The sequence below is a fragment of the Siphateles boraxobius genome, unplaced genomic scaffold, assembly GCF_051911475.1.
Source record: "Siphateles boraxobius isolate OS27281-9 unplaced genomic scaffold, OSU_SipBor_1 6, whole genome shotgun sequence".
Classification (NCBI taxonomy): Eukaryota; Metazoa; Chordata; class Actinopteri; order Cypriniformes; family Leuciscidae; genus Siphateles; species Siphateles boraxobius.
The window spans coordinates 1,617,230-1,644,472 of NW_027509186.1; the positions used below are offsets into that span (position 1 = coordinate 1,617,230).

Sequence of the window (27,243 nt, forward strand, 5' to 3'; positions counted from 1 at the left end):
AAATCGCTGTGAAACTGTTGTAGCTAGTGTTACCACCCGTCCCGGTTTTTCCGGGATTGTTCTTCTTTTTAACAACCTGTCCCGGGAAATGTATAAACTCTCCCTGATATACAAAAGGCTCATAAGAATTATGATATACAAAAGGCTCAAAAAATTTTCAAAAGGCTTTGTGAATATGTCCCGGTTTTCGAAAGGCTACGAAGAATATGTCCCGGTTTTCGAAAGTCTACGTGAATATACGTTCAAACAGCGCGCACGGCAGAGAGGTAGAGAGCGCGAGACCTTGCGTGCATGAAGCGCATGTAAGCACCCCCCCCCACAATTTATTTGTTTGTCATAATTAGGCCCCCCCAAGAATATTAAATGCCCGTCCATTGATTTGTTTCTGCCGCCGGCTCTGCCTCCTAGCGGTGTTAAGCGTAAACGTGCCATCAACATTTCCTTGTACTCTGATTGGTCAAATGTCGAAAATGTTAAGGAAAAAGTCAAGAATGGCCCCCTCTGATTGGCTGAAAATTTTACAATGTCAAGAATGGCGCTCTCTAATTGACGGACTATCCTTCGGCAGCTGGCGTTCAGGTCGCAGTCTCCATTGGAGGCGTGGGTTTGAATCCCACTTCTGACAAACCTAACCTTTGGCTGCGGGCTCAAGCTAGAGTCTTTAACCCTCTGGCAAGTTTATCCAGAAATGCAGTAATGTTGACAAAGCACTGCAATTCAGTTCATGCTAGAATTAACCAAACATTAAAGTAACACTGACCTGCAGTACATGACCTTTAAAGTAACACTTTAGTGCAATGTATGGGATTCTATGGCACTTGGAATTTCAAGTCCTGACATTTCAGAAAAATTGTAAAGCAAACGTGTTATCCACTACACTACGGAAACCTATTGATGAGACGCATGTGCTTTTTAGAAGATGGCTGCTTCCCATAATCTGCCCTGCAAGCAGTGTGACAGTCTGTAAATTCCACAAACAACAGAACAGAGGTCATTCAGCATGGCAGTCTGCCTACAGCTCCTTGGTACGATGGCCTTGACCTGTCTCAAAAGTAAGGGTTTTGTAGCGAATTGCAGGATTACAGCGAAACACAGGAAACCTCAATGGTCATTTGTTTTATTTTTGTCCTTTTCTAAAGAGATTAAACCACAAACATTCCTGCAAGTGTACCAACCTGCTCAACAGAAAATCACATACGAAATTTTTGCAAAAACCACCCACAGTTTCCGCCCAGTTTCGAACTGGGGACCTTTCATGTGTGAGGCAAACGTGATAAACACTACACTACGGAAACAGTCTTCATGTTGCAGACATAAATCTTTAGGTGCACGCTTGTTAAAAAGCATATAAAGGAAATGAGCGCTGCACCCACCTAGCGTGGTAAACAGTTTAAATTTTCGGTCAGAATCCAACCACTGTTTCTGCTCGGTTGCGAACCGAGGACCTTTTGCGTGTTAGGCGAACGTGATGACCACTACACTACAGAAACCTATTGATGAGAGACATGTGCTTTTTAGAAGATGGCTCCTTCCCATAATCTGCTCTGCAAACAGTGTGACAGTCTGTAAATTCCACAAACAACAGAACAGAGGTTATTCGGCATGGCAGTCTGCCTACAGCTCCTTGGTACGATGGCCTTCACCTGTCTCAAAAAGTAAAGGTGTTGTAGCGAATTGCAGCATTTATATTTAAAATGCATCCACTTGTTTCCGGACAGTTTTGAACTGAGGACCTTTCGCGTGTAAAGCGAACGTGATAACCACTACAATACAGAAACTTGATTTGGACGTCAGTCCCACCTCTTCTAGGGTAAGCTTGTTCAAAAGCGACTGAAACTATAGACTGCCCAGTGTTTTTAACATGGCAAAAAGCTGCTAATTTTGTTGGCAGACCAAACATGTTTTATTACTGTACAGGAAACCTCAAAGGTCATTTGTTTTATTTTTGTCCTTTTCTAAAGAGATTAAACCACAAACATCCCTGCAAGTGTACAGACCTGCTCAACAGAAAATCACATACGATATTTTTGCAAAAACCACCCATAGTTTCCACCCAGTTTCGAACTGGGGACCTTCTGCGTGTAACGGGAACGTGATAACCATTACACTATGGAAACACATCTTCAGGATTCAGACATAAATCATTAGGTGCACGCTTTTTAAAAAGCGCATAAAGGAAATGAGCGCTACACCCACCTAGCGTGGCAAACAGTTTAAATCTTCTGTCAGAAGACAACTGCTGTTTCTGCTCAGTTTCGAACCAAGGACCTTACGCACGTTAGGCGAACGTGATGAACACTACACTACAGAAACCTATTGATGAGGTCATTCGGCATGGCAGTCTGCCTACAGCTCCTTGGTACGATGGCCTTCACCTGTCTCAAAAGTAAGGGTTTTGTAGCGAATTGCAGCATTTATGTCTAAAGTGCCTCCACTTGGGAGATCCAGTCCTTTACTGCTGCCAAAAGACCGGTACAAAAGTTTTGCTCCAGCAAACAAGTTACAGGAGGAGCTGGCCAGGGTCCCCAGACAACTGTTTTAATGACAGCTTGAGCAAAATGCAACGTGTTAGCCAGGAATCGAACCCGGGTCAAATGCTTAGAAGGCAGATATTCTCACCACTATACCACCAACGCAAGACCATTGGGTGTAGGCTTAAAAAAATTGCATGAACTTATTGACCTGACCTACCAGGCACCATATTAAAAAAGAGGTCTCTAATATAATAATGTAACATGTTTTATACAGACACTTCATATTTAAATGGTATTAGATTATTTTTTGGATTCACTGGCTTCTGTGAAGCGTTGAGTTAAAATGATGCATGACGCCGTTCCTGGAAATCGCGCTGTTCGGGGACAACTACCTGTCTCTGCAACTCCTCTTTAGTATAGTGGAAAGTATCTCCGCCTGTCACGCTATAGTCTGGGGTTCGATTCCCTGATGGAGAGATCCAGTTCTTTACTGCTGCCAAAAGACATTAACAAAAGTTTTGCTCCATCAAACAAGTTACAGGAGAAGTTGGCAAGGGGCCCGGACGACTGTTCTAAAGACAGCTTGAGAAAAATGCAATTCGTTGGGCGGGAATCGAACCCATACAGCAAGAATGGACAGACCCAGGAATTGAACCCATACAGGAAGAATTCTCATAATCAAGGTATTTAATTTAAAAATGTGAGACTTTTTATACAGACACTTCATATTTAAATGGTATTAGATTATTTTTTTTGGATTCACTGGCTTCTGTGAAGCGTTGAGCTAATATGACGCTGTTCCTGGAAATGGGAAGGCTGTTTGTAGCGAGCTGTAGTCGCGCTGATCGGGGGTGACAACCTGTCTCTGCAACTCCTTGTTAGTATATTGGAAAGTATCTCCGCCTGTCAAGCGTAAGACCGGGGTTCGATTCCCCGACGGGGAGATCCAGTCCTTTACTGCTGCCAAAAGACCAGTACAAAAGTTTTGCTGCAGCAAACGAGTTACAGGAGGAGCTGGCCAGGGTCCCCGGACAACTGTTTTAACGACAGCTTGAGCAAAATGCAATGCGTTGGCAGGTAATCGAACCCAGGTCAACTGCTTGGAAGGCAGCTATGCTCACCACTATACCACCAACGCAAGACTGTTGGATGTAGGCTGGAAGCCCTGTTGTGCGGTCAGCAAAGAAATTTAGCAATACATTAGCAGCTGGCAGGTGCAGATGAACTGAAACTCTCTTTGTTTGGACCTGGCACTTAAAAAAAATTGCATGAACTTATTGACTTGACCTACCAGGCTCCATATTAAAAAACAAGGTCTCTAATTTAATAATGTAACACGTTTTATACAGACACTTCATATTTGACACATGACGCCGTTCCTGGAAGTCGCGCTGATCAGGTACATCTACCGGTCTCTACAACTCCTCGTTAGTATAGTCGAGGTATAGTATAGTAGTATAGTATAGTATTTTTAGAAGATGGCTCCTTCCCATAATCTGCCCTGCAAGCAGTGTGACAGTCTGTAAATTCCACAAACAACAGTATAGAGGTCATTCGGCATGGCAGTCTACCTACAGCTCTTTGGTACGATGGCCTTCATCTGTCTCAAACGTAAGGGTTTTGTAGCGAATTGCAGCATTTATATTTAAAATGCCTCCACTTGTTTCCGCCGGGTTTTGAACTGAGAACTTTTCGCGTATAAAGCGAACATGATAACCACTACACTACGGAAACTTGATTTGTATGTCAGTCCCACCTCTTCTAGGGCACGCTTGTTCAAAAGCAAATTAAACTATAGACTGCCCAGTGTTTTTAACATGGCAAAAGCTGCTAATTTTGTTGGCAGACCAAACATTTTTTTATTACTGTACAGGAAACCTCAATGGTCATTTGTTTTATTTTTGTCCTTTTCTAAAGAGATTGAACCACAAACATCCCTGCAAGTGTACTGACCTGCTCAACAGAAAATCGCATATGAAATTTTTACAAAAACCACCCACAGTTTCCGCCCAGTTTCGAACCTTCGCGTGTGAGGCGAACAGTCTGCCTACAGCTCCTTGGTACGATGGCCTTCAACTGTCTCAAAAGTAAGGGTTTGTAGCGAATTGCAGCATTTATATTTAAAATGCCTCCACTTGTTTCCGGCCAGTTTTGAACTGAGGACCTTTCGCGGCGGGAGTCGAAAATGGTTAAGCTTAACTTCCCTTAACTTTTTCCATTCATTCTCTATGGTAGTGCTTAACACTACGGATGCAATATACCTTTGGCCACACGTAGACTTCCTGGCGCTGTTCCGCTTTTCCGTGGCGGGGAGTTTAAATAGCATAGTGTCATCTGTCAGTCATTCGCAGTGGAGGAGGGGAGACCCGTTTTAAGAACGGAGAGATATTTGTTTACCGACTTGTCAGCAAACTTGTTTTGTTTTGTTGCTGTCTAAACTACCTGCAGACAGATTTTCCCTCAGGTGACCGCATATACATTATTATTCAAATATTTTATAATTTAAATTGCATGTATATTGTCATGTAATCGTATTGTTATCGTGTTGAATGGATTGTGACGATAAGAAACAGTAAACTCCTCGTTGTGAATACAGCTGTTATTTTATAAGAGTATCTTTGTTTGTAAAGGTGAATGTTTCATCCTAATCTCTCACTATGCTTAAAATATATGTTAACAGTGCAGTAAGATGTAATGTGCAGTAGTATGGAGGACCAAACTTGCAATTAAAAATTAATGAATAAATAAATGTATAAATAGATAGATAAATAAATGTGATAATAGGAAAATAAATAAAGGAATAAACGACTTGCTAAAATAAATATGATTCATTTTAATCAAATGTATTTTTGTATATTTTTCCCCTAATTTATAATTTTTTGCTTTTATATTTTAATGTATTTGTATAATTTTTAATTGTATTTATTTATTATTTTATTTATTTGTTTGTTCCATTTATTCTTATATTTATTTATGCATTCATTTATTTGTATATTTATTTATTCCAATATGTATTTATTTCCAGATTTATTTATTTTAATCTTTATTTATTTTTATTTTTATTTCTTTATTTTTATATCTATTCTTACATTTTTTTGATGTGCATGATAATTAGGTTGGTTGGTCTTGCTTACCAAATATAAATATTAATTAACAAATAAATAAAAGCAGAAAATAAATTAAGGGAAATAATACAAAAATTAGTTTGATAAAGAATAAATCATATTTATTTTATCAAGTCGTTTATTCCTTTATTTATTTTCCTATTATCAAATTTATCTTTTTATTTGTTTACATGTTTATTTATTAATTTAATTTCTGCGGGTTTGGTCCTCCTATAATGTAATTAATATCAGACACACACATATATTACATTTAAATTACAAACAAATATATATATGTGTACAATTTAATGGTATAATTTAACATTTTTAATTAGTTAACTTGTTAACTTTTTATATATACATATATAAATTTTTAAAGCAATTTAAATAATGAATATTAAATAATGCAAATTTAATAAACAGTACGTGCTCTAAGGCTGCATTTATTCATTTAAGAAACAGTAATAGTATAGAATATTATAGCATTGTAAAATAACTCTTTTATATATATATCACTGATGCTTTAGTATTAACTGTCTTATTTCATTTTGTTACTGTAAGTATTTAAATGCTTATGCTGAGACGCTAATGAATACATTCTGATTTCAGAACAGCATCATGAAGAAAACAGTGTTCTTCCCAGGGAAAGTCAAAGTGTCTTTCAGGAAAGGCCCGTCGGGCCATTTACGCCGGGACCCATCAGAAGAGGCAAAAAGAATTAAAGACAACCCTTTACTGCAGGACAAGTCAACACCTCAAAGAGAAGATCTGGTCAAGTTGAACGCCCGTTCTGTTGTGTTACATAGAGGAGGGGATGTCTCTGACAAGCAAGAGGTGTTGGGAGAATGCATTCTTCAGTTCGGCAAGTACAAGGGCAAGTCTTTCAAGTGGTTATTAGAGAATGATGTCAGCTATGCTTTGTACCTGTCCGATAAGGTTGAGGAAGAAGAACAGGCTGAGCAGTTCAACCCAGAGGGTCCATGCAAGGATAGCCTCATTTCCTTTCTTGAGTATTCAAGAAGCTTCAAGGAAATTGAAGATCTTAAACAGTATCTGTCTCAAAGGCCAGACGCAGTGCCAGTTTTGACAGAGGAATACTGTTGGATTTGGATCCAGAGCACAAGACACTTGGAGGAAGATTTGGGATACCAGGGCAGACGGATATGCTTTCTTTATAATGAGGCAGAAGTGTGTGCCAGGCAGCAAAATGTACAATTTGCAGCAGTATCTTTTAAAACAGCAGCAAAAACAGATGACCAAAAACACTCCTCCGATGCCCTCACCATCAGCTTCCGCTGCAAGACCACCTGTTCCTTCCATTACTGACTCTGATCAGCCTGGTGAGTTAATAAAATTCATGCAAGTTTGCTTATATTGATTCTTAAAGCCTGCCTAGCTACTGATGCATTTGTCATATTTTATAGTAATGGAGGAGGATGAAGAACTGGAGAGGATGATGCTTAGTATTTCTCCAACAAAATATCTCACACAGCTGAGTAAGTAAATCAAGTATTGTGTCATGTGTGTTATATATACCCATGTCAAATTCTTATAAAATTGGTATAAAATTGTACATACTGGAGAGAAACCATTCAAATTATAATGCTTAATTTTTAGGATCATCTGCAGCCACAGGATCCACAGTCTTATCTACAACAGGTTACTTTACACATCAGTTTTGGAGGCTTATTCGGTTACATACAGACTTATCTTACATTTCTGTTTTTTAATTATCTTATTTGTTGTTTTGGCACTGTTCTTGCCTGTTCTAAAAAACATGTTCTTTTGTTCTAACTACTGTTAAGGTTTGAATATACCAGTGGTGAGGGTGAGTGCACTTCATGAATTTTATGCATGCTATTTAAACTGTTTTTATTTGTTGTGAAAAAGTGGACTGTTTACTTACAGACATTTGAACATTATCAGAATGTGCATTACTAGAATAAATAACAAAATACATAGAATAAAATAATAAATAATGATTAGTCATTTAATGTAGTCAAGACAATCAAATACATATCATGTACATTCAGTGTTTTAATATGTTTTTAATTTCCTCCCTGTGCTTTTCCTTGCAGCTCTGCCGCAGCCTCCATCAACATCAGCTCCTGTGTGTAGGCCTTCTTCACAGGGTGAAGGCTTTATACCACCTCAAGCAGCACAATCAGCACCTACACCTGCACCAATGCCGTCTGCACTGACTGAAACCCCTGTTCCCAGCTACTTGAACAAAAAAAGTAAAGACAGTTAAACACACGAGCATTAAATGTGTTATACACGCATATATATATATATATATATATATATATATATATATGCATTTATTTCCTTTGCTTTGTGTTCCGTGCAGTTCTGCCACAGCCTTCACCACCATCACATGCAGTCTCTAGTTCTCCCAATCCACCAGCTCCTGTGTGTAGACCTTCTTCACAGACTGATGGCTCTGTACCACCTCCTGCAGCACAATCAGCACCTACAGCTCCTGCATCAATGACGTCTGCACAGACGGAAGCACCTGTTACTAGCTACTTGCAAGATATTAGCCACTGGAACTGCTCTCTTCATCAAAGAATTTGGATGAAAACAGAGATGGAGTCCATGGGGCTCTGGCCAGGATCACACCCAGTAAGACACCTAATGAATATGGTCTCCTTGTGGCGCTATCCACCTCAGCCTGAGCTTATAGAGACAAACATGAGCCTTCCGTCACCAAAGTACTTCCAGCTCCATCCCTTTTTCATTTGGAAACCTGTGCACAGTATAAATGAAAGGCTTAGAAACAACTACATCCTGCCCTGACTCTACAGCTGTCCAAATCCTCATGTTGTGTCCTCAGGTGTGGGAAGACCCCGAGTGATCCTTGGCACTAGTGGGCAATATTACATCCTTGCTTCACGTCTGTGCTGTAAGGCATGTAAAAAATACTGGTTCGCTGATAAACCTCAGTGGGTGGACATGCTACCACAGCAATTCAGAAACATCTTGCCAACCTTCCTCACTCATAAGAAGGCAATCTGTAAAACTGTGATGGATGAACTGAGGCGCTCTGGAAAATCCCCTAATGACAAGGCCAACCAGCTGTCTGAGGTGCTTCACCTTAAGTTTGAAAGAGCCCACCTTGCATACCTTCTCATTGTGCAGAACGTCAGGGATGCTGAAGCAGGGCTGTATGGCCAGAAAACCATCACAGGAGCATTGAGGAAGGATGACACACCTGCTTCGTTTGGGGGTTACGAAGATACTGATGGGTGGCATGGGGTGTCTGTGTCTGCACATTATCTGGTGGAGTGCCTGCTTCAGGAATATCACCGGCAAGAGGCAGCTCTCACTCAGCTCCTTCAAGGAACTTTTGGACAGGTGTTCAGATCAGATCACACACGCAAAGTTGCTAGAAAAGTGACCCTCTCATCTGGCACAATGTCATCCTACGCTGTGATGAACGAGAACTGGATGATCCTGTCCTGGGTGATGCTGCAGTCTGAGAGTGAGCAATCCTTGAGTTCAATGTACTGTGGGATGGCCAATCGCTACAGTGCTGCTAGCATACCCAAGGCCAAGTACCAGTGGGTGGACAGGTAAGAATAATCACATCTCATCACACATCACATCAAGATGTGTAAGCAAAGGTAATGAATACATTAAAATTAAAATGTATTTCCCTTTTATGTACTTAGGGACTGCTGTGCTGCTTTCAGAGTGATGGACCCAGGACCGTATGAGCACCAGCAGTGGGAAGCTTGGAGGACCACTGAAGCTACTGTGGCAGAGGTTACATCAGAAAACCTCAAGAATGTAAATGCCGCTTGCCAGAAGTACAATGAGGACATGGTGGTTAAACTAGACTTGTTTCACTGTATGCGGCGATTCCCCAGGGAATGTGTTTCGGAGCACCATCCTCTGTATAGCTCGTTCTGCCAGTTCCTCTCTTCTGCGGTAGTAGATCAGAGTGACCTGGAGAAACTGAGGAACGCATACAAGTTCTGTGGAATTGAGCCTGCTAATCCCACAAAGCAGCACATCAGAGCGCACTGCAGGACAAAAGTGCCACATCCTAGAGAGCTGGTCCAAAGAGTGGAAGAAGTACTTCACCATTTCCATCTTGCAAAGGATCCCAACAACATCTTCCTTTTTAAACCCTCGATGCTAAAATTTCGGTACAACTGAATCATGTCAAGGGTGAAGGAGCTGCTGTGCCCATCGGGATCCCTGTCAGAGGCACTTCACAGCAAGAGGGGTTTCATTTCCACCAGGCTCAGTGAGTAACGGGTAATCGCGTCTCTCCTGAGCTGTTCCAGGCGCAGGGTATGACTGGTGTCGCACGCTGGAATTATCAGCGGCTGGTGGACCTGAAGCAGCCTGGGCTTGTCTTACCTGGAGTGTTTGACCCTGTTTTGATGATGGAGTTAAACAGGGCATCTATAAGAGTGACTGGGTAACCCAAATATCCAGCCTTCCACATCTCCAGCTGGGACACAAGAGAGAGGTTTGGCCTACAATATGTGGAGCCAGGCTGTCGACCTGTGCCTCTTGACTTTGACAAACACAAAAGCAGGAAGACAGACCTAGGGATGCAAGAAGAGTCTTCATCTGGCACTGAGTTCTCATTTCCATCTCAGGTAAGCCTTTAAAGTTCTTTGATAACAAACTTTTTATTAAAAAACAAATACTTAATAATTCTCGCTCGCATATAACACTAATTTTGCTGAATTTCAGAAATGCTTAGAGGATTCCTCTTCTGCTGAGACCCCTCTTGCTCCTGAACCAGAGGCCACCCCACAGACTCTCATTTTCAATGTTTTTCTACTCCGAGTGCTGTGACAGTGAAGGAACAAACATCTGAGGAGTTTCTTTTAGATGCAGGTAATTATATTATTCATACAGGCACCAATGTGTGTAATCTGTTTGCCTAATCTATGCACACAAAACAAATACTTCGTTTAATAATTTTGTGAATCTCTTTTAGAACTGCCAAGCACACCACCACTGCCTTTAGCTGCTTCTCCCTGTGCTGCTCGGACTGGACCCATTAAGACAGGCGGTCGAGTCTTTGTGTTGGACCATAACAGATGGACAGATCCAATGAGAAATGCCATTGATGGTTTGCTGGCCAAGCACCACGGGAGCAAGGACCTCCTGACAAAGGTGGATGGTGAATATGCTGCTATGGTACAGAGTGCCTGCACTGACCCAAACAGCCTTTTGCACTCAACCACAAAGCAGCACATGAGCAGGTACATAAAAAACCTTGCTAAAAAAAAGAACACTAATGCTTCACTCAACACCAGCCCAGAAAAGCTCCTGGAGACACAGCAGTTATGGCAGCTTCTTCACTCAGGCAGTGAAACCATCAGTGTCCCAGTGACAGTACTGCCACCTGCCCCAGTCAATCCTCCCGCAAAGAGTGTTCCTGAGACTGTCTTTCTGGACCAGGCAGCGCTTGAGAAGATGGTAAAGGACATCATAGAGAAGCAGCAGGCAGTTCAGCAGCAACAACAACAGCATATGCTGCAAAAAAAGCACACTAGATCCTGTTTAGCCTGTGGTCAGCCTAATTCTCGATACATGGGTGATGGCACCTCAATACATTTCTTTTATCAAGGTGGTGATGTTAAATACTTCTACTGCTCCAAGAAAGTTTTTGACACATATTCCGCAGAGGGCCTGACCAACCCCAGAATGCCCTTTGAAGACTTTGCAGAGACTCCTTTTTTTCAGCGAGAACTGGAGTCCTCGAAGCAGAGAGGGGCAGTAAATAGGAGGGTGATTGAGGAGAGAAGCAAGAGAAAGTCAGTAATGGAGCATCCTACTGGTCGTCTGTGCAGATTCTGCCACCTACCACTGAAACAAGGACCCAACAGTCCTCATATTCCCACTGGTTTCCCTGGAGTGGCAGGCAAATACATTTACTGTCCTGCTAAAGTGTTCTCCCTTTATCAGGCTCAGGGAATGAAATTTCATGGAAAGACTTTCAGCAGTCTCCATTCTATGAGGCTGAGAAGCAGAGGTGGATTGAGGAAAAGAAAAAATGACTTCACTGACAAATGACATGCCCAGACCTCAAATACTGTTTATAGCTCAAAGACATTCCTTGCACAATCTTATGCATATATGTATATACATATTATTGCACTTTTAATGTATATATATATATATATATATATATATATATATATATATATATATATATATATATATATATATATTATTTTTTTAAATATTTAATTTATTTCCATTTGTTCATTAAAATACCAAAAGTATTGTATTTTATTGTATTTTAGTGTTTTTTTAAGTTCATTTATTGACTTGCATTATTTTATCTTGCTCAGATTTGAAAAACACTAAATGTTAAGCACTGGTACTATTATATTCTGTACATAATTGTTTAGTTTAAAATACTTTTTTTCTTGTTTTTTCCTGTTCTCCTCAACTTTAGATATTATTATTGCTGTTGTTTAATCTATAATCTATCATTTTAAATTGTTACATTTATTTCCATTGTTCATTAAAATCAAACAATTGTGTCAAGTCAAGTCAAGTCAAGTCACCTTTATTTATATAGGTGTATATAGGTATTATTTATATAAATATATTTATATATATTTATATTATATAATAATTGTGTCCTTGTTTGCATTGTACTTTAGTGTTTTTAAAGTAAATTTTATTGACTTGCATTATTTTATCTTGCTCAGATGTGTAAACACTAAATGTTAATAACTGTTGTCATTAAACACTACATAATTATTTGATTTAAAAAAATCTTGTTTTTTTCCTATGTTCTCCACAGCTTTATATTTTATTATTATTATTATTAATGTTATTGTTGTTTAATCTATAAGTATTTAATACATTACCTTTTTCAGTTTTACATAATAATATGTATATTTCTGTACTATAAATAAAACGAGAAACTTACTATTTGGTGTTTACTGGTTATATTTCATATATATATTGGATTTCTGTACATAGTTAAACAAATATAATGTAAATATCTCAATGTAAAATGTAAAGGTCTAAAACATTATCAAAATGTTCTTTACAATTATTCACATTCAAATATTTTCTATATTAAAGAAAACTAAACCCTATTATAATGTAAATGTTTATTAAGGTAGTTGCACATTTTGTACATTCTACACAACAACAAATCTTACACGTTTTATTCTATTTTTGTGCACAAAGTTAGTTTATTATATGTAAATCGTACTTAACATGAGTTTCTAATCATTTTTTAATCTAGATACACTTTATGGTAGTTGTGGTCGAGACGAGACTCGAACCTGTAATTTCGTGTATTTTTTCAGGCCCGCCTCCCTGGAATTTCCTGCGTTCTTATTGGCTAGCAACGCTCTACACCTACATGCGACTGGCCCTCCCTGGGATTTCCTGCGTTCTTATTGGCTAGCAACGCTCTACACCTACATGCGACTGGCCCCCGCGTGGAAGGCAGCTATGCTCACCACTATTGAAGACTGTTGGATGTAGACTGGAAGCCCTGTTCTGCGGTCAGCAAGAATTTTCGCAATACATTAGCAGCTGGCAGGTGCAGATGGACTGAAACTCTCTTTGTTTGGACCTGGCACTTAAAAAAATTGCATGAACTTATTGACCTGACCTACCAGGCACCATATTAAAAAACAAGGTCTCTAATTTAATAATGTAACACGTTTTATACAGACACTTCATATTTAAACGGTATTAGATTATTTTTTGCATTCACTGGCTTCTGTGAAGCGTTGAGCTAAAATGACGCATGACGCCGTTCCTGGAAGCCGCGCTGATCGGATACAACAACCTGTCTCTGCAACTCCTTGTGGAAAGTGGAAAGTACCTCCGCCTGTCACGCGGAGACTGGGGTTCAATTCCCCGACGGGGAGATCCAGTCCTTTACTGCTGCCAAAAGACCTTAACAAAAGTTTTGCTCCAGCAAACAAGTTACAGGAGAAGTTCGCAAGGGGCCCCGGACAACTGATTTAAAGACAGCTTGAGAAAAATACAATGCATTGGCCGGGAATCAAACCCGGGTCAACTGCTTGGAAGGCAGCTATGCTCACCACTATACCACCAACGCAAGCCTGTTGTATGTAGACTGGAAGCCCTTTTGTGCGGTCAGCAAGAATCTTAGCAGCTGGCAGGTGCAGATGAACTGAAACTCTCTTTGTTTGGACCTGGCACTTAAAAAAATTGCATGAACTTATTGACCTGACCTACCAGGCACCATATTAAAAAACAAGGTCTCTAATTTAATAATGTAACACGTTTTATACAGAAACTTCATATTTAAATGGAATTAGATAATTTTTTGGATTCACTGGCTTCTGTGAAGCGTTGAGCTAAAATGACGCATGACGCTGTTCCTGGAAGCCGCGCTGATCGGATACAACTACCTGTCTCTGAAACTCCTTGTTAGTATAGTGGAAAGTATCTCCGCCTGTCAAGCGGGAGGACGGGGAAGATCCAGTCCTTTACTGCTGCAAAATGACCTTAACAAAAGTTTTGCTCCAGCAAACAAGTTACAGGAGAAGTTGGCAAGGGGCCCTGGACGACTGTTTTAAAGACAGCTTGAGAAAAATGCAATGCGTTGGCTGGGAATCGAACCCATACAGCAAGAATGGACAGACCCAGGAATCGAACCCATACAGCAATAATGCTCGTAATCAAGGTCTTTAATTTAAAAATGTGACACGTTTTATACAGACACTTCATATTTAAATGGTATTAGATTCTTTTTGTGGATTCACTGGCTTCTGTGAAGCGTTGAGCTAATATGACACCGTTCCTGGAAGTGGGAAGGCTGTTTGCAGCGAGCTGTAGTCGCGCTGATCGGGGGCGACTGCCTGTCTTTGCAACTCCTCGTTAGTATAGTGGAAAGTATCTCCGCCTGTTACACGGAAGACCGGGATTTGATTCCCCGACGGGAAGATCCAGTCCTTTACTGCTGCCAAAAGACCTTAACAAAAGTTTTGCTCCAGCAAACAAGTTACAGGAGAAGTTGGCAAGGGGCCCGGACGACTGTTTTAAAGACAGCTTGAGAAAAATGCAATGCGTTGGCCGGGAATCGAACCCATACAGCAAGAATGGACAGACCCAGGAATCGAACCCGTAGCAAGAATGCTCGTAATCAAGGTCTTTAATTAACAAATGTGATGCGTTGGCCAGGAATCGAGCCCTGGTCAACTTCTTGGAAGGCAGCTATGCTCACCACTATACCACCAACGCAAGACTGTTGGATGTAGACTGGAAGCCCTGTTCTGCGGTCAGAAATTATTTTCGCAATACTTTAGCAGCTGGCAGGTGCAGATGAACTGAAACTCTCTTTGTTTGGACCTGGCACTTAAAAAAAATGCATGAACTTATTGACCTGACCTACCAGGCACCATATTAAAAAACAAGGTCTCTAATTTAATAATGTAACACGTTTTATACATAAACTTCATATTTAAACGGAATGAGATAATTTTTTGGATTCACTGGCTTCTGTGAAGCGTTGAGCTAAAATGACGCATGACGCCGTTCCTGGAAGCCGCGCTGATCGGATACAACTATCTGTCTCTGCAACTCCTCGTTAGTATAGTGGAAAGTATCTCCGCCTGTCACGCGGAGACTGGGGTTCGATTCCCCGACGAGGAGATCCAGTCCTTTACTGCTGCCAAAAGACCTTAACAAATGTTTTGCTCCAGCAAACAAGTTGCAGGAGAAGTTGGCAAGGGGCCTCGGACGACTGTTTTAAAGACAGCTTGAGAAAAATGCAATGGGTTGTCCGGGAATCGAACGCAAACAGCAAGAATGGACAGACCCAGGAATCGAACCCATAGCAAGAATGCTCGTAATCAAGGTCTATAATTTACAAATGTGATGCGTTGGCCGGGAATCGAACCCGGGTCAACTGCTTGGAAGGCAGCTATGCTCACCACTATACCACCAACGCAAGACTGTTGGATGTAGACTGGAAGCCCTGTTCTGCGGTCAGCAATAATTTTCGCAATACTTTAGCAGCTGGCAGGTGCTGATGAACTGACACTCTCTTTGTTTGGACCTGGCACTTAAAAAAATTGCATGAACTTATTGACCTGACCTACCAGGCACCATATTAAAAAACAAGGTCTCTAATTTAATAATGTAACACGTTTTATACAGACACTTCATATTTAAACGGTATTAGATTATTTTTTGCATTCACTGGCTTCTGTGAAGCGTTGAGCTAAAATGACGCATGACGCCGTTCCTGCAAGCCGCGCTGATCGGATACAACTACCTGTCTCTGCAACTCCTTGTTAGTATAGTGGAAAGTATCTCCGCCTGTCACGCGGAGACTGGGGTTCAATTCCCTGACGGGGAGATTCAGTCCTTTACTGCTGCCAAAAGACCTTAACAAAAGTTTTGCTCCAGCAAACAAGTTACAGGGAAGTTGGCAAGGGGCCCGGACGACTGTTTTAAAGACAGCTTGAGAAAAATGCAATGCGTTGGCCGGGAATCGAACCCATACATTAAGAATGGACAGACCCAGGAATCGAACCCATAGCAAGAATGCTCGTGATCAAGGTCTTTAATTTACAAATGTGATGCGTTGGCCGGGAATCGAACCCCGTCACCTGCTTGGAAGGCAGCTATGCTCACCACAATACCACCAACGCAAGACTGTCGGATGTAGGCTGGAAGCCCTCTTGCACGGTCAGCAAGAATTTTCGCAATACATTAGCAGCTGGCAGGTGCAGATGAACTGAAACTCTCTTTGTTTGGACCTGGCACTTAAAAAAAATGCATGAACTTATTGACCTGACCTACCAGGCACCATATTAAAAAACAAGGTCTCTAATTTAATAATGTAACACGTTTTATACAGACACTTTATATTTAAACGGTATTAGATTTTTTTTTGGATTCACTGGCTTCTGTGAAGCGTTGAGCTAAAATGACGCATGACGCCGTTCGTGGAAGTCGGCCTGATCGGGGACAACTACCTGTCTCTGCAACTCCTCGTTAGTATAGTGGAAAGTATCTCCGCCTGTCACGCGGAAGACCGTGGTTCGATTCCCCGACGGGGAGATACAGTCATTTACTGCTGCCAAAAGACCTTAACAAAAGTTTTGCTCCAGCAAACAAGTTACAGGAGAAGTTGGCAAGGGGCCCCGGACGACTGTTTTAAAGACAGCTTGAGAAAAATGCAATGCATTGGCCGGGGATCGAACCCATACAGCAAGAATGGACAGACCCAGGAATCGAACCCATAGCAAGAATGCTCGTAATCAAGGTCTTTAATTTACAAAAGTGATGCGTTGGCCGGGAATCAAACCCAGATCAACTGCTTGGAAGGCAGGGACGCTCACCACTATACCACCAACGCAAGACTGATGCATGTAGACTGGAAGCCGTATTGTGCGGTCAGCAAGAATTTTCGCAATACATTAGCAGCTGGCAGGTGCAGATTAACTGAAACTCTCTTTGTTTGGACCTGGCACTTAAAAAAATTGCATGAACTTATTGACCTGACCTACCAGGCAATGTAGTGATCTTTTTCTTTGTAGAAAAGTTAGAAGCTCAGACCAGGAGACGGTGGAAGTTTTCCAAGCAGAAGTTTTTTATTGCTTGTCGGTAGCTGCAGTCATTCCAACCTCGTCTAACTAAGGGAACTTTACATTGTAGTTTATATACATTTCAAGGGGGAGGGATTACATTGTGAGGAACAAAGCATGTAAATGAGCTGAAACATGAGAACAGAACGGTGCAGGACTTCTCGCACTGAGATAAGAACTCCAAGACAAATGGTCTCAGTAATAAAATGGCAGGTGTTCAAACTTGCTCAGCATGCCTCTTCACCCGATAAAACAATGAGAACAGGAAAAGCCTAGCCTTCTCGTACTGAGATGGGACAGTCAGGAATATCCTGCTGGGAACCCCTACCGTTTGCAGGGATTTCCTGGTCTCATCATTTATAAACTTTCTCAATATAAAATACTATTGTATTGGAATTCTAAATTAAACATTTAAATAAAATTTGTAATCCTACAACACCATATTAAAAAACAAGGTCTCTAATTTAATAATGTAACACGTTTTATACAGACACTTCATATTTAAACGGTATTAGATTATTTTTTGCATTCACTGGCTTCTGTGAAGCGTTGAGCTAAAATGACGCATGACGCCGTTCCTGCAAGCCGCGCTGATCGGATACAACTACCTGTCTCTGCAACTCCTTGTTAGTATGGTGGAAAGTATCTCCGCCTGTCACACGGAGACTGGGGTTCGATTCCCCGACGGGGAGATTCAGTCCTTTACTGCTGCCAAAAGACCTTAACAAATGTTTTGCTCCAGCAAACAAGTTACAGGGAAGTTGGCAAGGGGCCCAGACGACTGTTTTAAAGACAGCTTGAGAAAAATGCAATGCGTTGGCCGGGAATCGAACCCATACAGCAAGAATGGACAGACCCAGGAATCGAACCCATAGCAAGAATGCTCGTAATCAAGGTCTTTAATTTACAAAAGTGATGCGTTGGCCAGCAATCGAACCCGGGTCAACTGCTTGGAAGGCAGCTATGCTCACCACTATACCACCAACGCAAGACTGTTGGATGTAGACCTGAAGCCCTGTTCTGCGGTCAGCAATAATTTTCGCAATACTTTAGCAGCTGGCAGGTGCAGATGAACTGAAACTCTCTTTGTTTGGACCTGGCACTTAAAAAAATTGCATGAACTTATTGACCTGACCTACCAGGCACCATATTAAAAAAAAGGGTCTCTAATTTAATAATGTAACACTTTTTATACAGACACTTCATATTAAACGGTATTAGATTATTTTTTGGATTCACTGGCTTCTGTGAAGCGTTGAGCTAAAATGACGCATGACGCTGTTCCTGGAAGCCGCGCTGATCGGATACAACTACCTGTCTCTGCAACTCTTTGTTAGTATAGTGGAAAGTACCTCCGCCTGTCACGCGGAGACTGGGGTTCGATTCCCCGATGGGGAAATCCAGTCCTGTACTGCTGCCAAAAGACCTTAACAAATGTTTTGCTCCAGCAAACAAGTTGCAGGAGAAGTTGGCAAGGGGCCTCGGACGACTGTTTTAAAGACAGCTTGAGAAAAATGCAATGCGTTGGCCGGGAATCGAACGCATACAGCAAGAATGGACAGACCCAGGAATCGAACCCATAGCAAGAATGCTCGTAATCAAGGTCTTTAATTTACAAATGTGATGCGATGGCCGGGAATCGAACCCGGGTCAACTGCTTGGAAGGCAGCTATGCTCACCACTATACCACCAACCCAAGACTGTTGGTTGTAGACTGGAAGCCCTTTTCTGCGGTCAGCAATAATTTTCGCAATACTTTAGCAGCTGGCAGGTGCAGATGAACTGAAACTCTCTTTGTTGTGACCTGGCACTTAAAAAAATTGCATGAACTTATTGACCTGACCTACCAGGCACCATATTAAAAAACAAGGTCTCTAATTTAATAATGTAACACGTTTTATACAGACACTTCATATTTAAACGGTATTAGATTATTTTTTGCATTCACTGGCTTCTGTGAAGCGTTGAGCTAAAATGACGCATGACACCGTTCCTGGAAGCCGCGCTGATCGGATACAACTACCTGTCTCTGCAACTCCTCGTTAGTATAGTGGAAAGTATCTCCGCCTGTCACGCGGAAGACCGGGGTTCGATTCGCCGACGGGGAGATCCAGTCCTTTACTGCTGCCAAAAGACCTTAACAAATGTTTTGCTCCAGCAAACAAGTTACAGGAGAAGTTGGCAAGGGGCCACCGACGACTGTTTAAAAGACAGCTTGAGAAAAATGCAATGCGTTGGCCGGGAATCGAACGCATACAGCAAGAATGGACAGACCCAGGAATCGAACCCATAGCAAGAATGCTCGTAATCAAGGTCTTTAATTTACAAATGTGATGCGTTGGCCAGGAATCTAACCCAGGTCAACTGCTTGGAAGGCAGCTATGCTCACCACTATACCACCAACACAAGACTGTTGGATGTAGACTGGAAGCCCTCTTGTGCAGTCAGCAAGAATGTTCGCAATATATTAGCAGCTGGCAGGTGCAGATGAATTGAAACTCTCTTTGTTTGGACCTGGCACTTAAAAAAATTGCATGAACTTATTGACCTGACCTACCAGGCACCATATTAAAAAAAAGGGTCTCTAATTGAATAATGTAACACGTTTTATACAGACACTTCATATTTAAACGGTATTAGATTATTTTTTGGATTCACTGGCTTCTGTGAAGCGTTGAGCTAAAATGACGCATGACGCCGTTCCTGCAAGCCGCGCTGATCGGATACAACTACCTGTCTCTGCAACTCCTTGTTAGTAGAGTGGAAAGTATCTCCGCCTGTCACACGGAGACTGGGGTTCGATTCCCCGACGGGGAGATTCAGTCCTTTACTGCTGCCAAAAGACCTTAACAAATGTTTTGCTCCAGCAAACAAGTTACAGGGAAGTTGGCAAGGGGCCCGGACGACTGTTTTAAAGACAGCTTGAGAAAAATGCAATGCGTTGGCCGGGAATCGAACCCATACAGCAAGAATGGACAGACCCAGGAATCGAACCCATAGCAAGAATGCTCGTAATCAAGGTCTTTAATTTACAAATGTGATGCGTTGGTCAGCAATCGAACCCGGGTCAACTGCTTGGAAGGCAGCTATGCTCACCACTATACCACCAACGCAAGACTGTTGGATGTAGACCTGAAGCCCTGTTCTGCGGTCAGCAATAATTTTCGCAATACTTTAGCAGCTGGCAGGTGCAGATGAACTGAAACTCTCTTTGTTTGGACCTGGCACTTAAAAAAATTGCATGAACTTATTGACCTGACCTACCAGGCACCATATTAAAAAAAAGGGTCTCTAATTTAATAATGTAACACTTTTTATACAGACACTTCATATTTAAACGGTATTAGATTATTTTTTGGATTCACTGGCTTCTGTGAAGCGTTGAGCTAAAATGACGCATGACGCTGTTCCTGGAAGCCGCGCTGATCGGATACAACTACCTGTCTCTGCAACTCTTTTTTAGTATAGTGGAAAGTACCTCTGCCTGTCACGCGGAGACTGGGGTTCGATTCCCCGACGGGGAGATCCAGTCCTGTACTGCTGCCAAAAGACCTTAACAAATGTTTTGCTCCAGCAAACGAGTTGCAGGAGAAGTTGGCAAGGGGCCTCGGACGACTGTTTTAAAGACAGGTTGAGAAAAATGCAATGCGTTGGCCGGGAATCGAACGCATACAGCAAGAATGGACAGACCCAGGAATCGAACCCATAGCAAGAATGCTCGTAATCAAGGTCTTTAATTTACAAATGTGATGCGTTGGCCGGGAATCGAACCCGGGTCAACTGCTTGGAAGGCAGCTATGCTCACGACTATACCACCAACGCAAGACTGTTGGATGTAGACCGGAAGCCCTTTTCTGCGGTCAGCAATAATTTTTGCAATACTTTAGCAGCTGGCAGGTGCAGATGAACTGAAACTCTCTTTGTTTGGACCTGGCACTTAAAAAAATTGCATGAACTTATTGACCTGACCTACCAGGCACCATATTAAAAAACAAGGTCTCTAATTTAATAATGTAACACGTTTTATACAGACACTTCATATTTAAACGGTATTAGATTATTTTTTGGATTCACTGGCTTCTGTGAAGCGTTGAGCTAAAATGACGCATGACGCCGTTCCTGCAAGCCGCGCTGATCGGATACAACTACCTGTCTCTGCAACTCCTTGTTAGTATAGTGGAAAGTATCTCCGCCTGTCATGCGTAGACTGAGGTTCGATTCCCCGACGGGGAGATTCAGTCCTTTACTGCTGCCAAAAGACCTTAACAAAAGTTTTGCTCCAGCAAACAAGTTACAGGGAAGTTGGCAAGGGGCCCTGACGACTGTTTTAAAGACAGCTTGAGAAAAATGGAATGCGTTGGCCGGGAATCGAACCCATACAGCAAGAATGGATCGATCCAGGAATCGAACCCATAGCAAGAATGCTCGTAATCAAGGTCTTTAATTTACAAATGTGATGCGTTGGCCGGGAATCAAACCCGGGTCAACTGCTTGGAAGGCAGCTATGCTCACCACTATACCACCAACGCAAGACTGTTGGATGTAGGCTGGAAGCCCTGTTGTGCGGTCAGCAAGAATTTTCGCAATATATTAGCCACTGGCAGGTGGAGATGAACTGAAACTCTCTTTGTTTGGACCTGGCACTTAAAAAAATGGCATGAACTTATTGACCTGACCTACCAGGCACCATATTAAAAAACAAGGTCTCTAATTTAATAATGTAACACGTTTTATACAGACACTTCATATTTAAACGGTATTAGATTATTTTTTGCAATCACTGGCTTATGTGAAGCGTTGAGCTAAAATGACGCATGAAGCCATTCCTGGAAGCCGCGCTGATCGGTTACAACTACCTGTCTCTGCAACTCCTTGTTAGTATAGTGGTAAGTATCTCCGCCTGTCACGCGGAGACTGGGGTTCGATTCCCCGACGGGGAGATCCAGTCCTTTACTGCTGCCAAAAGACCTTAACAAAAGTTTTGCTCCAGCAAACAAGTTACAGGAGAAGTTGGCAAGGGTCCCCGGACGACTGTTTTAAAGACAGCTTGAGAAAAATGCAATGCGTTGGCCGGGAATCGAACCCATACAGCAAGAATGGACAGACCCAGGAATCGAACCCATAGCAAGAATGCTCGTAATCAAGGTCTTTAATTTACAAATGTGATGCGTTGGCCGGGAATCGAACCTGGGTCAACTGCTTGGAAGGCAGCTATGCGCACCACTATACCACCAACGCAAGACTGTTGGATGTAGGCTGGAAGCCCTGTTGTGCGGTCAGCAAGAATTTTCGCAATATATTAGCCACTGGCAGGTGGAGATGAACTGAAACTCTCTTTGTTTGGACCTGGCACTTAAAAAAATGGCATGAACTTATTGACCTGACCTACCAGGCACCATATTAAAAAACAAGGTCTCTAATTTAATAATGTAACACGTTTTATACAGACACTTCATATTTAAACGGTATTAGATTATTTTTTGCAATCACTGGCTTATGTGAAGCGTTGAGCTAAAATGACGCATGAAGCCATTCCTGGAAGCCGCGCTGATCGGTTACAACTACCTGTCTCTGCAACTCCTTGTTAGTATAGTGGTAAGTATCTCCGCCTGTCATGCGGAGACTGGGGTTCGATTCCCCGACGGGGAGATCCAGTCCTTTACTGCTGCCAAAAGACCTTAACAAAAGTTTTGCTCCAGCAAACAAGTTACAGGAGAAGTTGGCAAGGGTCCCCGGACGACTGTTTTAAAGACAGCTTGAGAAAAATGCAATGCGTTGGCCGGGAATCGAACCCATACAGCAAGAATGGACAGACCCAGGAATCGAACCCATAGCAAGAATGCTCGTAATCAAGGTCTTTAATTTACAAATGTGATGCGTTGGCCGGGAATCGAACCCAGTCACCTGCTTGGAAGGCAGCTATGCTCACCACAATACCACCAACGCAGGCCTTTGAACGTAGACTGGAAGCCCGGTTGTGCGGTCAGCAAGAATTTTCGCAATACATTAGCAGCTGGCAGGTGCAGATGAACTGAAACTCTCTTTGTTTGGACCTGGCACTTAAAAAAATTGCATGAACTTATTGACCTGACCTACCAGGCACTGTAGTGATCTTTTTCTTTGTAGAAAAGTTAGAAGCTCAAACCAGGAGACAGTGGAAGTTTTCCAAGCAGAAGTTCTTTATTGCTTGTCGGTAGCTGCAGTCATTCCAACATCGTCTAACTAAGGGAACTTTACATTGTAGTTTATATACATTTCAAGGGGGAGGGATTACATTGTGAGGAACAAAGCATGTAAATGAGCTGAAACATGAGAACAGAACGGTGCAGGACTTCTCACACTGAGATAAGAACTCCAAGACAAATGGTCTCAGTAATAAAATAGCAGGTGTTCAAACTTGCTCAGCATGACTCTTCACCCGGTAAAACAATGAGAACAGGAAAAGCCTAGCCTTCTCGCACTGAGATGGGACAGTCAGGAATATCTTGCTGGGAACCCCTACCGTTTGCAGAGATTTCCTGGTCTCATCATTTATAAACTTTCTCTATATAAAATACTATTGTATTGGAAATCTAAATTAAACATTTAAATAAAATTTGTAATCCTATAACACCATATTAAAAAACAAGGTCTCTAATTTAATAATGTAACACGTTTTATACAGACACTTCATATTTAAACGGTATTAGATTATTTTTTGGATTCACTGGCTTCTGTGAAGCGTTGAGCTAAAATGACGCATGACGCCGTTCCTGGAAGCCGCGCTGATCGGATACAACTACCTGTCTCTGCAACTCCTCGTTAGTATAGTGGAAAGTATCTCCGCCTGTCACGCGGAAGACCGTGGTTCGATTCCCCGACGGGGAGATCCAGTCCTTTACTGCTGCCAAAAGACCTTAACAAATGTTTTGCTCCAGCAAACAAGTTACAGGAGAAGTTGGCAAGGGGCCTCGGACGACTGTTTTAAAGACAGCTTGAGAAAAATGCAATGCGTTGGCCGGGAATCGAACGCATACAGCAAGAATGGACTGCCCCAGGAATCGAACCCATAGCAAGAATGCTCGTAATCAAGGTCTTTAATTTACAAATGTGATGCGTTGGCCGGGAATCGAACCCGGGTCAACTGCTTGGAAGGCAGCTATGCTCACCACTATACCACCAACGCAAGACTGTTGCATGTAGACTGGAAGCCCTGTTCTGCGGTCAGCAATAATTTTTGCAATACTTTAGCAGCTGGCAGGTGCAGATGAATTGAAACTCTCTTTGTTTGGACCTGGCACTTAAAAAAATTGCATGAACTTATTGACCTGACCTACCAGGCACCATATTAAAAAACAAGGTCTCTAATTTAATAATGTAACACGTTTTATACAGACACTTCATATTTAAACGGTATTAGATTATTTTTTGGATTCACTGGCTTCTGTGAAGCGTTGAGCTAAAATGACGCATGACGCCGTTCCTGGAAGCCGCGCTGATCGGATACAACTACCTGTCTCTGCAACTCCTCGTTAGTATAGTGGAAAGTATCTCCGCCTGTCACGCGGAAGACCGTGGTTCGATTCCCCGACGGGGAGATCCAGTCCTTTACTGCTGCCAAAAGACCTTAACAAATGTTTTGCTCCAGCAAACAAGTTACAGGAGAAGTTGGCAAGGGGCCTCGGACGACTGTTTTAAAGACAGCTTGAGAAAAATGCAATGCGTTGGCCGGGAATCGAACGCATACAGCAAGAATGGACTGCCCCAGGAATCGAACCCATAGCAAGAATGCTCGTAATCAAGGTCTTTAATTTACAAATGTGATGCGTTGGCCGGGAATCGAACCCGGGTCAACTGCTTGGAAGGCAGCTATGCTCACCACTATACCACCAACGCAAGACTGTTGCATGTAGACTGGAAGCCCTGTTCTGCGGTCAGCAATAATTTTTGCAATACTTTAGCAGCTGGCAGGTGCAGATGAACTGAAACTCTCTTTGTTTGGACCTGGCACTTAAAAAAATTGCATGAACTTATTGACCTGACCTACCAGGCACCATATTAAAAAACAAGGTCTCTAATTTAATAATGTAACACGTTTTATACAGACACTTCATATTTAAACGGTATTAGATTATTTTTTGGATTCACTGGCTTCTGTGAAGCGTTGAGCTAAAATGACGCATGACGCCTTTCCTGCAAGCCGCGCTGATCGGATACAACTACCTGTCTCTGCAACTCCTTGTTAGTATAGTGGAAAGTATCTCCGCCTGTCATGCGGAGACTGGGGTTCGATTCCCCGACGGGGAGATTCAGTCCTTTACTGCTGCCAAAAGACCTTAACAAAAGTTTTGCTCCAGCAAACAAGTTACAGGGAAGTTGGAAAGGGGCCCTGACGACTGTTTTAAAGACAGCTTGAGAAAAATGGAATGCGTTGGCCGGGAATCGAACCCATACAGCAAGAATGGATCGATCCAGGAATCGAACCCATAGCAAGAATGCTCGTAATCAAGGTCTTTAATTTACAAATGTGATGCTTTGGCCGGGAAGCGAACCCGGCTCAACTGCTTGGAAGGCAGCTATGCTCACCACTATACCACCAACTCAAGACTGTTGGATGTAGGCTGGAAGCCCAGTTGTGCGGTCAGCAAGAATTTTCGCAATACATTAGCAGCTGGCAGGTGGAGATGAACTGAAACTCTCTTTGTTTGGACCTGGCACTTAAAAAAATGGCATGAACTTATTGACCTGACCTACCAGGCACCATATTAAAAAACAAGGTCTCTAATTTAATAATGTAACACGTTTTATACAGACACTTCATATTTAAACGGTATTAGATTATTTTTTGCAATCACTGGCTTATGTGAAGCGTTGAGCTAAAATGACGCATGAAGCCGTTCCTGGAAGCCACGCTGATTGGTTACAACTACCTGTCTCTGCAACTCCTTGTTAGTATAGTGGCAAGTATCTCCGCCTGTCACGCGGAGACTGGAGTTCGATTCCCCGACGGGGAGATCCAGTCCTTTACTGCTGCCAAAAGACCTTAACAAAAGTTTTGCTCCAGCAAACAAGTTACAGGAGAAGTTGGCAAGGGGCCCCGGACGACTGTTTTAAAGACAGCTTGAGAAAAATGCAATGCGTTGGCCGGGAATCGAACCCATACAGCAAGAATGGACAGACCCAGGAATCGAACCCATAGCAAGAATGCTCGTAATCAAGGTCTTTAATTTACAAATGTGATGCGTTGGCCGGGAATCGAACCCGGTCACCTGCTTGGAAGGCAGCTATGCTCACCACAATACCACCAACGCAGGCCTTTGAACGTAGACTGGAAGCCCGGTTGTGCGGTCAGCAAGAATTTTCGCAATACATTAGCAGCTGGCAGGTGCAGATGAACTGAAACTCTCTTTGTTTGGACCTGGCACTTAAAAAAATTGCATGAACTTATTGACCTGACCTACCAGGCACTGTAGTGATCTTTTTCTTTGTAGAAAAGTTAGAAGCTCAGACCAGGAGACAGTGGAAGTTTTCCAAGCAGAAGTTCTTTATTGCTTGTCGGTAGCTGCAGTCATTCCAACATCGTCTAACTAAGGGAACTTTACATTGTAGTTTATATACATTTCAAGGGGGAGGGATTACATTGTGAGGAACAAAGCATGTAAATGAGCTGAAACATGAGAACAGAACGGTGCAGGACTTCTCACACTGAGATAAGAACTCCAAGACAAATGGTCTCAGTAATAAAATAGCAGGTGTTCAAACTTGCTCAGCATGACTCTTCACCCGGTAAAACAATGAGAACAGGAAAAGCCTAGCCTTCTCGCACTGAGATGGGACAGTCAGGAATATCCTGCTGGGAACCCCTACCGTTTGCAGAGATTTCCTGGTCTCATCATTTATAAACTTTCTCTATATAAAATACTATTGTATTGGAAATCTAAATTAAACATTTAAATAAAATTTGTAATCCTACAACACCATATTAAAAAACAAGGTCTCTAATTTAATAATGTAACACGTTTTATACAGACACTTCATATTTAAACGGTATTAGATTATTTTTTGGATTCACTGGCTTATGTGAAGCGTTGAGCTAAAATGACGCATGACGCC

General features: G+C 42.1%; 6 non-coding genes across 6 annotated transcripts; all 6 read right to left on the reverse strand.

Annotated features, from left to right (window-relative positions):
• Positions 1-13,577: 13,577 nt before the first annotated feature.
• Positions 13,578-13,649, reverse strand: trnag-ucc (transfer RNA glycine (anticodon UCC)). The gene has a single exon. It is a non-coding gene; the product is annotated as a tRNA-Gly (tRNA).
• A 1,785-nt stretch (positions 13,650-15,434) lies between these two features.
• On the reverse strand, positions 15,435-15,506 carry trnag-ucc (transfer RNA glycine (anticodon UCC)). The gene has a single exon. It is a non-coding gene; the product is annotated as a tRNA-Gly (tRNA).
• Positions 15,507-20,901: 5,395 nt separating this feature from the next.
• Positions 20,902-20,973, reverse strand: trnag-ucc (transfer RNA glycine (anticodon UCC)). The gene has a single exon. It is a non-coding gene; the product is annotated as a tRNA-Gly (tRNA).
• A 635-nt stretch (positions 20,974-21,608) lies between these two features.
• Positions 21,609-21,680, reverse strand: trnag-ucc (transfer RNA glycine (anticodon UCC)). Its single transcript has one exon. It is a non-coding gene; the product is annotated as a tRNA-Gly (tRNA).
• Positions 21,681-24,244: 2,564 nt separating this feature from the next.
• On the reverse strand, positions 24,245-24,316 carry trnag-ucc (transfer RNA glycine (anticodon UCC)). The gene has a single exon. It is a non-coding gene; the product is annotated as a tRNA-Gly (tRNA).
• Positions 24,317-24,954: 638 nt separating this feature from the next.
• Positions 24,955-25,026, reverse strand: trnag-ucc (transfer RNA glycine (anticodon UCC)). The gene has a single exon. It is a non-coding gene; the product is annotated as a tRNA-Gly (tRNA).
• Positions 25,027-27,243: the final 2,217 nt, after the last annotated feature.